Source organism: Manacus candei, unplaced genomic scaffold, assembly GCF_025592945.1.
Source record: "Manacus candei isolate 608988 ecotype Guabito, Panama unplaced genomic scaffold, ASM2559294v1 h1tg000014l, whole genome shotgun sequence".
Taxonomy (NCBI): domain Eukaryota; kingdom Metazoa; phylum Chordata; class Aves; order Passeriformes; family Pipridae; genus Manacus; species Manacus candei.
In genome coordinates, this window is record NW_026138062.1 from 47243808 (window position 1) to 47257781 (window position 13974).

The 13974-nt window shown below is 43.2% G+C and overlaps 1 protein-coding gene across 4 annotated transcripts in view; it reads right to left on the bottom strand.

Moving 5' to 3' along the window:
- RAB30 (RAB30, member RAS oncogene family) overlaps nucleotides 1–13845 on the bottom strand; it is a 48883-nt gene extending 35038 nt beyond the window's left edge. The window contains exons 1-3 of one of the 4 annotated variants that reach the window (XM_051779292.1): nucleotides 13265–13845; nucleotides 10493–10638; nucleotides 9995–10031 (exon numbers count right to left, since the gene is read on the bottom strand). The gene's annotated coding sequence lies outside the window, so the exon portion shown is untranslated. Of the gene's footprint in view, nucleotides 1–2523; nucleotides 2650–9994; nucleotides 10032–10492; nucleotides 10639–13264 lie in introns of those variants that run through there. The other 3 variants (XM_051779293.1, XM_051779295.1, XM_051779294.1) reach the window with 3 other exon arrangements.
- Between the last annotated feature and the right edge of the window lie 129 nt (nucleotides 13846–13974).

The following is a 13974-nucleotide window of genomic DNA, read 5'->3' on the forward strand; positions in this document are numbered from 1 at the left end:
CCCAACTCCTTGTCATTCCTTTTCACATTCATCTTACAGACTAGGCTACATCCCACTAATCATCCTTAATGCAAAAGCAAGCCTGTCAACCATGCTCTTCCTCTCACCTGGTCAGATCTCCCTACAAACACCCACTAAGCATTCACCCACTCAAAAATTTCCCTGCCTGTTAGTGACCATAACCTGTTGTCACTCACCAGAAAGTGCTGAGCTCTACTAGGTGGAAACTGTTTTGCCATTGCACAGTTATTCAGGATATGAGGATGGGCTACGGGATGCTGCAGCAAGACACAGTGGCACAAGGCAGAATGAATCTTGCTTGAATGGCCACTCTTAATTTAAAGCAGCAGGTCTCTTCTCCTGAGGCTTATCCCACTGTCCTAAATGGAAATGTTAGGCTGTTATGCCCATGCCACTCATCTTCCTCCAGGTCTGATCTACAGAGAATGGCAATTCCTCCTGGATCCATCAGACTGAGAGCTGATGGTGAGATGGAAGCACGTGGCTCAGGTTTCTTGTAAACAGTAGAAGAGTAGGGAATTATGAAGAAGGATTTTAAGTATGACACAGAACGTATTTTTAATATTTACGGGGATTTCTGTGACTGTTCAGAGGGACCCCTTCCCATGCAAAAGCAGAAGTGTGATGGACTCTTTTACTTTCCCAGGAACAGCCAAAATAGCTACTCAGAGCAAGAGGACAAACGACCTCAATCACACGCTAAGGCATACTGGGGCCCACTTCAAGGTTAAGCTAAAATCACAAATGTTCCTTTCTAAAACTAGAAGTTTGAGAGTGATATGTCAGAGCTTTGCACAAATCCCTCAAATGCCAAACAAGCTTGACAAAATAACCAGTACATCAGTCCTTCATCTCCTGAGAACAGCCCACACTCCCAGCAACATACAGCTCTTGCACATGAGAAATCCAGTGAGTTTCAGCGTACAGCTTTTTTCAATGTATCTCTATGTATCATAACACATATTAAGACTCAATTAACACATCCTGCCTTTAGAAAGGGCACAGGAGTTACAAGTCCTTCCTTCCTTTCTAGGAGGAGACAGATGCTGATTACAGGAAGCAGTTATCTGTAACAATTCTCTTCCTAAATCATACCGATTGCCTTGCCCATTTGAAAGGTTGCATTTGCTACATCTGAAGAAAAAGAACACCTTTATTATTAGCAACGTCTGAACCACTAACAGTCAAAATTGTTTACTCACTAGACACATTTTTTCTGCATAGCACTGCTTGAATCCCTGTAACACCTTCCCAGACAAAGTGTCATTAACATGCAAATGAAAAGTTCATACTTCTCCTTGAGATGGCACACAATTGTAGTCATAAGTAGAGGTAATGAAAGGCTCAAAACAAGACAGGTTGGTTACACATGTCACAGTAATGCTTGCAAATCAGGCTCTCCTCTAATTACCACAGTATTTCCAGGAGGAATCGATTACAACAATATGGATGAGTGGGATCCTAAACCTGAAAAATGTACTGAATTAAACATTAATGCACTCACTGACTGTTATCAATATATATATTTAATAGATGGTATGGTCTAGCAAAATACAGAGCTGACAGGGTTCTAAATATCTAGAAAGACCAGAATCATGGACACAGAGGCTTTAAAATACTCCCAGCAACAGAACATACCAAAAATATAAATTCATCCACCAGGCTATAATTACACTTTGCATTTTGTTTTTATTGTAAGATTAGTGTGAGCACACAGCCAGGCAGGAAGCCAAGCCACAAACTGTGCCCTATTGACTGCTGAGGTCTCCATTAGGTGCTACAAACAGAAATACTCATTTGCCCAGACCAAGCCTAAAGATGATGCAGTGAAACCTCTTCTCCATGCCAGGCAAGCATTGGATGAGCATTGCCAAACAAGCATCTGAATTCAACAAGCTCCCTGCCCCTTAAAACTTTATACACACTTTAACCCTGTTTTCTTAGGAAAACAAGCTTTTGGAATCATCTAGCCTGACCAACAGGCTCAAAAGTTACCAAAGGAAACAGTGTTTCAGCAAAATTACAAAGACAACATAATTTCTACAATTCTTTTGATCACCAGGCAGCTGCGATGAGCCGAAAATCAAAATCCACACTGTCACTGACCTCTAAGTGGGCTGATCTCTGCCCTTGACATTTTTTGTTTGGTTGCAACTGGCTGGTTCTTCACAACAGTGCTGCCCATCAAGAGCACACTTAGCAGCCATGCATTTCTTATCCAGATATTCCTATCATAGCTTCCAATTGTAACTATGTATTTTACGTTATCCAGTTTCTGAACCTCTGTCTAGTGCTTCTGAGCCCTTGAAGATTCAGCGCTCAGCAATCAGAGTTCAAAGTGCTCAAAACCTTTCCAAAACAGATGCTCCTGCATGGGACACAAAAACTGATGATTCTCTTTATTACTAAGTGATCTGACACCCTGACACCTGTGTCTAGTCTATTAAAGCACTAACTGCTCTGGCAGATTACACTGTACCCAGTGGCACTGATTTGTCTTACCTGCCTTTGAGGAATTCACCAAAATGTCCAAGTTAGTCTTATACAAGGTCTGGCTTCCCTACCAAACATCTGAGACAAACATCTCTGAGCACTTCTGAATCTGCCATCTCCCTCCAGTGATGGTGTCTGGGACCTAAAATAACAACAATGTTATTTAGACAATGCAACTTAGGTGCCTATGATTCAGGGCAGAAGCCAAGGCTCCACCATTCAGTGAACAAACCCAACCAAACAGAACAAATTCTAAGCCAACATCTTTGCAAAACTATTTACACTTTCTGAGAGAATTTAGGGTTAATGGGACTTCAGCTTCAGAGTAAGTTATCTGGGGTATGCCTTCCAGTCTTTTTGATGTACAGGGCAAACTCCAAGCAGCTGTGCCTCTTGCCTCCATTAGAGGAAGACTTTACACAGCCAGCTATACCAGCCTGAGGAACCGCTGAAATCACATTGTTCCATCCCAGTATTTGAATTAAGACATCCAGAAACAAACAAGCTCTGCAAGAAAAAACACCCTGTTGCTAGCACAGCTCTTTCTGCTTGACTGGAATTGAACCAATATCACAACACCGTGAGACTACAACAAAAATGCCATGTTTCACAAGAGAGTCACTTGATCTATAAGAATCAATCACATCAATGGTTAAAAAACAAAAAACAAACAAACAAAAAAATCACAATTCAGGTAGTGTCTGTTTGTTTTCTTATTTCCCTCCCTGTGTCACCTCCACCACCTGCAGAATTACTTTTCTTCCTTGCTATCTTCTCACGTACAGCTGCCAGCTGCACTGCAATATCCATCACACAGGAACTCCCTGATAGCTGGTGGCTGCTAAGGCAATATTTACACTATGGCTTGCATTACAGTTTATAAAATTCTTTGGAGCTCTTCCAAAGGAAGAGCCTCATGTAAATCGAAGTTATTAGTGTCATCTCCAAGTTAAGTCCAGTTAAGAATTTGCTAGCACTCACTGTGGAGACTGCAGATCTTTGAAATATCAATCAATGTGCAGCAGAGGGGCTGAGTAATAAACTTCATTAGCATTGCTGGTAACACTTCTCTTCAGTAGCATACAATAAATCACTGATGAATATTCAAGGCATCCCTCTGAGGTTATCTCCATTTTACAGATGGAGGCAACCAAGAAACAAAGTTTAGAAAGGGCTTGCCTGTAAACACAAAACAGATGCAGAATTCAGTTGTCTTGCCTTCAAAATACAAAATATGTAATTCTAGACGAAACTGTAAATTATACAGATGGATTTGCAGTGAAATTAAGGAGACTGTCATTCCCTAAAATCACTAATGGCTATTCCCACCCAAGTTACAGCACTGGTTACTCACATTACAGTAACACCTACAGACTGCAGAGAACTGCAGATTCTCACTGGAGAAAGTAGGGAGTAACAGATAGAAGTTCTATCTCAAAGACTTTATCAAGGATAATGAAATCCAATCTACACATAAAATACAGGAACAGTTATAAAGAGAGTGATGACTCAAAAACTGCATCAGAGGAAGTGGACTAACCCTCCAGAATATCAGACAAACATCAATAAATTCATTAGCTAAGCATCACCCAGCATTGCCCAGGAGGTATTTTTAAAACCTTCCTCTGTATCTTCAAGAACTGATGTCATCAAGCAAAATGAGAAATACTGTGAAAGATGTGCTAACAAGATGGAAAGAGTTTTTATGTAGTTTCACACATTTTCCAGTAAGACGTTTGACATTTAAGCAGGATGACCTGGTTACTAGTGGCTACTTTACAAATTGGTGCAACATGTTCACGCTGCAATGACTGACAGCTGCAGTAAAACAATAATTCACACTAGGGTCTTCCTTCCTGTGGCAACAGCTTTTGTAAAACTGCAGATTTTAATGAGATACTTGATTTAGTATTTATTTCAGAATCAGCTTCCTTTATTCTAACAGAAATAGCCTCAGCCCACAATGAATGTTTTCTTTGGTTATTTCATTGTGCAAATCAATACTCAATTTATTTTGAATTTCTTCAGTTGTGAATTTCTAACTACAGAGGATTTGTTTTAAAGATGCCTTTATTTATTATTATTAAATACCAGCTAACCACCCACATTGAATCAGCCTAGGGACACTATCCCAAAAAGTTAACCTAGCAAAAAGATTAATTTTAAGACTGACTTATCCAAGCAGTTTTCCAATCCAGAGGCACAGCAGGTTAGCGACAATCCTGATATAAGTGAGATGGCCCTTGACAAAAGTCTGAACATTCACAATGACCAGTGTGAAGTTACTAATGATGGAAGCACACATCTCTGGCCATGCATCAGCTTGAGAAGGAGCTTTAAAAATTACCCATACTACATTCGCATCTGCAGTAGAAAGCTTAGGAATGGTCCATAATAACCATGTATAATGGCACAGGACAGAGAAATCTCAAGTATCTCCAGCACAGCGATATCCAACATGACCCAGCAGACACTTCTCACAGGCCATGCTTTTGAAGACCATTATGTCAGTGCTTCCTAGTGACACATAGAGACCAGTGACCTGCACAGCCATCTGGGAGTGCACCAAGACAGAGGTTTCCTGCAGAACCGTGGAAACAGAAGTGCTACTTAAAGGAAAGAAAGATTTCCTAGTAGAGGGAAACACTCTACATTAGCAAAAATCCTTTACAAACATAATGGAAATACTGAGAAGTACCTCAGGATAACAATATGGATATATTTAAGTTTGTTTTCCAATTGCGGGGGGGAGAGGGAAGCAAAATACTTCAGAATTTGGGGTTAGTGACTGCTAAAAGACACTGTTTGTTTCTTTGTTTGAACATACACTATATCCCTACATGAGATGGTCAGGGCATACCAATAGCAGGTCACAACACAAGAGGAGTCTTCATTCCTACAGATCCCACAAAGCAGTTTCCAGCAGTGTCTAACACTCATGCCTCTCTCTCCTAAATAGATCGAGCAGGAATCTAACAACATGGAGTTAAGAGCTCAACTTTAGATTTCCCATTTACCTGCTGAAAGTAAAGAGTTAACAGAAACCTGCATTTTTTGGGGATTTTCTATGTGCACACAAACACATCAATCCAAGCAAAATGCTACTACCACATTTTAGAAATGTGAATACTGCTGAGTTGAAGAAAATGGGCACAGTTCCCTTTTTAGAAGGAACAAATTGTTCAGAACAAGGATAAATGCAATAGAGAAATCAGGCACCAACTCTGTTTCTGCAGTTTCAAGCTGCTGGTACATGGATACAGTCTTTACACAACTATTTTTTTTTAATAGAGCCAACGTTGTTCAAGGATCCCCCCACAACTATCTAATGTTCTCAAGAGCAAATATTTACTGTGAGGATTTTTATATTTTCAGATATGTGAGAAATTAGAGAGTACTACAATCTTCTGTCTTCTGGTGGTTACAGACAGGAGAACACCTCTTGCTCAAAAGGCTGGAGTAATTGCAATGGTGCAGACACTCGCTGCACTTGAGTGTATTTCAGATAGAAAACATGGAATTAGCTGCAAACTATGTTAAAACATTTCCTTTAGAGTGAAAGCACTTTCTGTAATTATGCCATGGAAAGTGGGATTACAGAGAAGAGCAGAGCCCAAACCTATCATCACAGAGGCTGAACTTGCCTCTACATCTGCAGTCAACCACACGCAGAATCTGATCCTGAAATCAGCCATTTCAAAGTCCTCAGCAGCCAAGAGACATACAGAAATCCAAAATATGCCCTTACCCTTTTGTGAGAGTTAGAGATTTCTTCAATCTTTGCTGGGGTTTAATTAGACTCATTACTGCAGGTTTATCCGAGTTAATACCTTTTCTCCACAGGACACACTGCACCATGAACTTCGAGGGAGATGCAAGAATAAAAAGGCTAATGTTACTTCTCTTAATCTTCTTCCTCATATGCAAAAATGAACTGACAGCCCCACAGCAATTTCAGGCTACCTGATTCTCACATCTAAAGATTACTTGTCTCAGGATGGAATAATCTGATGTCTCCAGAGGACTAGCAGGGAGACCAAATGAGCCAGAAAAGCTTTTTCAAGCCTACATTTACTTTTCAGGTATTTGTGTAAATAGCTATAAAGAAAGAACAATTAAAAAAATGATTATTTTTCCAAGTGGCAGTTGTCCCCTCTCTCAGTTAATCAAGTTCAGTAGCCATTAGAATAAAGCTTGAATCTCCAGTGTTGGAGAAGATAGAATTTAAAACTTCTTCCACCATCAGAAAGCAACAGGACTGCAGAGCATGAACACCCTTTACAGGATTTCTTGAGGTCAATAATTCAGGTTATACAAGGTTGTGTAACCACGTTTTTAATTAAGGGTGTTATTTTAGGTAAATATTCCCATGCTGCAACCACGACTGTCAGGAAAACACCACATGTTAGCCCCTGGAAGCTTAAGAGATGGCACCATGAAGAACTTCTCACTAATTAGACATGAATCTGGCTTCCTTTAGAACCTTGTTAGATAAAAAGCCTTGACTGATCTATCCTCCATTTCTCTGAGTTCAGGCAATGAAATTTAAATCACAGAGAAGTGCTAATGATAATTTTTCAAGTCAGCTTTTCATTACTGAAAGTACTCTTTGCAACATAGCAAACCCCAAATCTCTTTTCTAATCCTGGCAATCCCTTTCAGTTGTTCTTTGATTGGTCGTAGATCTGAACGCTGGTGTTCATGTCTCAGCTCATGATCTACATCCTGAACATGGATCCAGGATTTTTTCTGGAGGATAGATTTTTCTAGATCTCCCGTCTCTTTTGTATTTATGGATGAATGGGTATTTATAGCAAAAGAATGACCACTGAAAAGACAGGAGGGTTTGACAAGCTCCTGTGCCTTAAGTTTCATCTGTCTCAGGGAAGAGCGCGCATAGGTGGGGTGATCTACTAACCAGATACACATTATTCTACTCAGCATCTTTAATAACCTGTTTCCTATTGGCATCACATCCTCTTCAGCTAAGTCTCCCTTTATACCCATTTCTCAGATTCATTTGTAGTCTGGGGCTATCCAAGCTCTTAAAGGTTACTGCTGAACATCACTAGACAGAAGAAGAGCAGAGGAGGAAGGGGAGGTGGGGTGATTGCACTGGAGCAAGGAGAGGCTTAGGTAGATGGAAAACAAGAAGGGAGAAAGTGGGTGGGAATAAGGACATTAGCAGTTCCCCTTGAGCTGGTGCTATCTCAGTGGCAACATCCCACTGAGTAGTGAAACATTCCATATAACCCCATACATCTTTGTCAGGGCTGGAAGACATGCCCTGTGAGGAACAGCTAAGGTTTTGGATTTGTCTGGTTTGAAGAAAAGGGGTGAACTCATTGCTCCTTGCAGCTTCCTGAGGAGTGGAAGTGGAGAGGGAGGTGCTGATCTCTTTATCCTGGGATTCAGTGATAGGACATGTGGGAATGGTTCAAAGCCGCACCAAGGGAGATTCAGACTGAACAGAAGGAAGCATTTCTTTACCAAGAGAGCGGTAAAACACTGCAGCAAACTTCTTAGAGAGGCAGGTAATAGCCCAAGCCTGTAAATATTCAAGACACAGTTGGTCAAGATGATCTTTTTAGGTTCCTTCCAACTAAAACTATCCTAACTACTTGATTACTCTGGAGAGGGATCCCATCCTTCCACAGCCAGGTAAGGGGGTGATCCCCCCTGCCAAAGCAATGAAAGCTCCTGTTTTTGGATGTGAGGGGTTCTGTCCAAAATACTCCAGAAAGCACATGCAAATGATTGCTACTGTGGGATGCAAGACTCTCACACACAGATTAATTTTCTGCACTGTTCCCAGCAAATTGGCATCAAGGCTCAGCACCAGCCTACAGGATGGTAGTTCCTTGACAATTCTTTTTTGCAAACAACAGCCTGGATTTATATGAAGAAATACTCCCACTTTAAATGCACACACACTGCCCTTTGAGTAACTGGCTTTTTGCTTAATCAAAAAAGCAGAGTTTCAGTACCTTCATTGCAGAGGAGAAGTAGAACAGTGCAGCAGTGGGTTGGGCTGCCAGGGTCCTGCATGAAGTCCCTCCCTCCATGGACAGCATCTTTAGCAGGACAGACTTCTGTACACTTTGGCATCTCTAACACCTTTTTTCTTTTTTCCCTTTAAATTCAGCCTGCAGGATACACGCTTTTGAGAAACCATGTGCAAGCTCATCTTTTTTCATGCCAGCATAGCTTTTCCTCCACTTCCTCTTCTCTCTTTCCTTTTCTCATTACTCTTTTCAAGGTCTAAAGGAAAACACTATTCAGATACTTAAAGGTTACAGTTAACTTGTAGTTCAGCAGAACCTAAAAGAAAGCATTTCTGCTAAAAGGAAAGAATATAAACAAGGTATCCTGTGATGTTTAAAAGGACAGAAGCAGATTTCCGTTAGACTTTACTGAAGATTTTCTCCTCTGTTTGTACAAGTATTCCCTAATTATCTCAGGAAACTAATAGCTAGGTTAGTTTAAATAGGTTTTAAATAGGTTTAAATTTTGCCTTAAGTATATTAGGGAAGAGTGCACACCTCTGCAGTGTAGCAAGAGGCAGTTACTCCAGGCGAGGCGAGATGACAAATAGCAATTGAGTCTCAAGCTGTTCACAACCTAAATATCCATCCTCAGCTCAAAGCAACAAAGCTCCCTAATTATTTTTATCTATGCAAGGTGAAATCAAATGACATTATAACACAAATCTCACTAATACCTTATGCAGGGACAATGTTTAATAGCACAGATTAGTTATGAAACTACTGTAATAGCAACAGACTTCAATGTGGTCTTGACTCTGTTTAAATCCTGACAATGATTTTAAGGGACAAGTTTATCCTTGTTGTGCCCTAATTATTTCAACATATTAGCATCTGAGGAATATTTGACTCACCTCACCCTGCCCCCCCCTTTAAATTCACAGTTTATGCACAGACCAACCAGAATTACATGGCAAACATGACAGATCACTTCTTTCCTACTCTAAGAGAGCCATTAAAACTAAAATGAGAATTTAGTTAGTTATTGACAGAATCACTCTGGGGGGGGAGCAGGAAGCTAAATGGCTTGCTGCAAAATGAAATTGTGGAAAGTAGAGAGTCAATCAAAACACTGCCTTAGGTCATCTCATCTGTCCTCCAGCCAAAGCAGGGCTGTTGCTGAGCATCTCTGCCCCAAGAGTTCTCCAACCGAGATGATGTTTTTGGTGTCAGAAACCTATTCATAATACAGGTGATGATTTTACTGTCTCCTAAATCTTCTGTTACAAAGTTTGACAAACATCCATACAAGCATCAATATCTAAACAGCTTTGTCACTGCAAGGTATGCCCATCCTGTGCTACTTTCCACACTCCTGTCATGCCAGCCACATAGTTGCAATGAATTTCTTGAATTTTCACACTGCCTGGGTGGTTATTTGACAATATGCATGAACTAGCTCCTAGCACATTCCCCACTCCTCTTTCTGTACTCACCAAGAACAAGGTTTGCACTCAAACTGCTGATCCTGTCCTAAAAAAAAGATAATATGCTTTAAAATTAGAAAAGGAATTGATCTAGTTCCCAGGTACTATAATCTCTTTGTTGGCTACATTTTATGTAACCATAAGAAAATGCCAACAAATCTATCACTCCCACAAAAAATCAGCTGCAGATACACCTATCTGGGACACACCACAAAACTTAGAGCAAGCACCTCAATTTGCCAGTTGATGGATGCCAGCTTGGCCATCCCACTGAGGACAAAACAAGAGCAGCTCCAGAGCTGAAACCAAGAGCTCTCTACAGCTTCAATCAGAGAGTCACAACACTGCAGCTCAAGCAGTGAGCAATACCGACCACCTGTAGCTGGGGCTGGGAAGACAGGAAGCACACAGCATAGATCTGCCAACAGAGGAAAGCTCTCTCACAGTAAGGTGACAAACAGAAGTCGTTTGCTTGCAGACACCCTTCTCCCACTGCCCCATTCTCACCTTCCCTCCCCATGCCTGTTTGGCACTGTTCAGTTCCTCCCCGAAGAGCCACCTTCAGCCATCCACCTCTTGCTTCAGGAACTTCAGCTGCCTTGCCAGATCCCAACTCCAGGCTACAGAAATCACTGTCCTCTCATAGCTCACCTCTGGAGCAAAGAAAAAAATTAAGCTTAAAAGTCAGCAAATCTGGCCCAGCTCTGGCCCTTCCCAGTTCCCCTCATCTCATCAGTCGTTGGGTCCCTCTGTACATGAGGTTGGGTGACACCCAACACCCCAGAGCAGCTTAAATCTCTTTCTGCAACAGTTTTGGGCAATTTAATGCAGTGCATGGCAAATATGTGATGCTGATAAAACCAATGTGCAAAGATGCAACTTCTGGCTTTACTAAGAAGTCAATCGTAGGCATCATACTCAGTTTCATTAAGAACAGGACTATAATATAAGAAAACTCTACAGAGTATGACCATGAGACCACCTTGCCCTGAATCTCCCTTTAGAAACTGGACACTAGTAAGAAATTAGGGAAAAAGACTTGAGGAAATATTTAGTGCTGTCTTTCTGGGATATTCTCTTCAATTTCAGTAACTGGCATCTTGAGGATTTCTTGAATCACAGTAAACACGTTCATTGCATTTAGGTCTTTGCAGGACAAGAAAAGGGCCCTTAGCTCACCTCTACTTTTTCACAGCAATCATTTATCTAGAGAGTGATTTTCAGCTTTTGGTCTCTTTTTATGTGCTATATTTCAGTTGCTGCAAGGCAAAGTTTCACCTGAATAATAGTGTAGATTTCTGAGGTACATTTTTAATCCACCTCGTGTTATAGTATAATAGAACTTTAAAATGCTAGCACACATTGTCACAAATCTTTCTAAATCCAACAAATGTAATAATTTTTGAAAAAAAAAAACACCCCAAATGAGCAAAACAGCAATACATATTTGTAAAGACACATACACATGGAAAGATGAAAACAGAATATAAGATTGTATTACTTAAATACAAAATTCCTGGCCATGGGTTCCTTGCTTGTTCTCATCAATTTCTGTATCAGTATTTCCCAGAACAATTCCCAGTCTACACTTTCAAGTTATCGCTTCATATCCAGTGCCTTCTATCCCAGGCTAACAAAATCACTGCTATAAAACTGCTCCTTTTACAGCCAAGATGGGAAACCCTCTATTAGATTATCCGTTCCCTCCCTTGTAAAATAAAGAGGAAAACACCATTCCAGGAAATAAAAATGTTTAAAAAAGACCAACCAAAGGCAACGCCTGCACGCGCTGTTGTTCTTCCCCTTTGAGTCAATAATAAAGAGGAAGGAAAGAAAAAACACAGATAAAATAAATGCAGGGAGGAGATGTGGATGCAGCATGTTTATCTCACTTAAGGAGGGAAAGCTGTAAAATGCCACCCATTGCATAGGGACACCCCAACACTGCCTCAGTGTTTACAAACACTTCAAGCAAATCAAACAGGGAGTTTCATTGTCCCCACTGCACTCATGTCACCCTCTCCCCAGCACTGCGATTCCAGGGAGAGCCCTGCCAGAGGACACACAGTGCCAGTTACACAAGAGAAGCGCAGAAGCAAATATGCAGCGGGGGGGAGGGGGGGGAAATTAAAAATATCAGCTCAGCTGCACACTCTCTTCCTACTCTCAGAACAGCCTCCAAGTGGGCTTTGGGGTGGATTAACTTTAAAGGGCACTGAGAAACGCTGACAGATTTGAGGCCAGCAGGACCCCTCTGTGTGCATACATTTCCCTGTCACCACTGCAAAATGGGATATCTGGGGTCCACCAGCAACTGCAGGAGTAATGTAGTAATAAAAGGGGATAAAACCTTCTGACGTTACGTATTAACAAAAAAATATCCAGTATATTACTCTAATATCTTAGCATTGTTCAAGTAAAGATCTGAACTACACCTCACAAACAGCAAGGAACAAGGAAAAAAACAAAAAGGCACAGTAAAACAAAGCTCTGCTGGACTACAGACTTTCTACAAAGTTTAAAATACAGGCATTTCTTGTATATATGATAAAAGTGAAAAAGGTCAGAGTAGTAGTTTGGAAGTTGAAATATACCATCAGGCTGTCCAATTGACAATTTTTAAGACACAAACTCATTATGTGACTTGGAAAAGAAAGCTGGACAGTTGCAAACAGCCAGGATTGAGAGCCAGTTGGATTCAAATCTCCCCCATTTCCCTGAAAGAGGGGAGGCATAGAGGTGTCAAAACACTGAAGCCACACGATAGCACACACCAGCGCCCCCAAAACCATCCTAAAATGCACCCCGTACTTATTTTATCCCCAGGAGCCCCGGGTTTCTCAGACTTAGCAAGGCTTAGCGATAGCAATTCAAAATCCATCTTATTTTCCGCTGTTATCCAGTGCAGGAGACAAATAAGACAGGGTTCCCCGCCGGTGTCCCCGGTTCGGGACCGCGCCGCTTTGGTGTGCCCGGAGCATTCCGGAGTTGCGGGAGTTTCCCGGGGGCTGCCACCGGGCCCGAAAGGCGGCGAGGGGCACTCATCTCCCAGGGATGACCCTATTTAGGGCGCTAGGGGTCTTTCCCCTTCCTTCTCCCCCGTTCCTCCTTTTCCAGCAGAGCCAGGGACAGACAGCGCAGCCCCGCTCGGCAGCGCTGCTCCCCGCTGGGGAACACACAGTGCGAGGAAGCGCATACGGAGACAGGGGCCTGGCGGGGAGGGGGTAAAAGGAGAAGGAAAAACACACACAAAAAAGAGAAGAGGAGCGCAGAACTAACCTGGTTTGGGATTTTTCCTCCCTATCCACAAACATGAAACGAGGTGGGAGCCAGGAGCCGGTCACCGGCGACGGGAGAAGCGGCAGCCCGGGGCCGCCCCGCGGCGGGGATAGCGGGGCTGGGCGCGCTGCAGTCCCCGCACTCCCGTGGTAGGTGCTGCCCCCAGGGATGGGCGCACGGCAGCCCGCTCCCTCTGGGATAGGTGCTAGCCACCCACCCGGCGCAGGGCAGCTCTCCGGGATGGGCGCAGCGGGCTTAGGCGCAAGGCAGTCCCGCTCGGGAATGGGTGCTCACTCCCCGAGCAGCGCAGCCCCTCGGGATGGTGCCGAGCCACCCTCGGGCCAGGATCCCCAGGATAGGAGCAGCGGGGCTCGGCTCAAATCAGCCCTCTCCGGGGATAAGGGCAGGGCCGCCCACGGTGCTGTGCAGGGTAGCCCCCCCCGAGCGGTGCAAGAGCAGGGCAGCCCCCCCCGAGCGGTGCAAGAGCAGGGCAGCGCGCCCCGGACGGTGCAGGAGTAAGAGCAGGGCGGCCCCGGTCGGGAATGTAGCGGGAGCGGGTCCTCCCCGCCGTGTCCAGCGGAGGCGGCACCAGCGGAGCACAATGAGCGGCGGCGCGCGGCGCGCCCCCGCGGCCCCGCTGGGCAATGACATCACCCCAGAGCCCGCCGGGGCGGGGCCATCGGCCGCCATGCCGCCTAGCCATTGGCTGG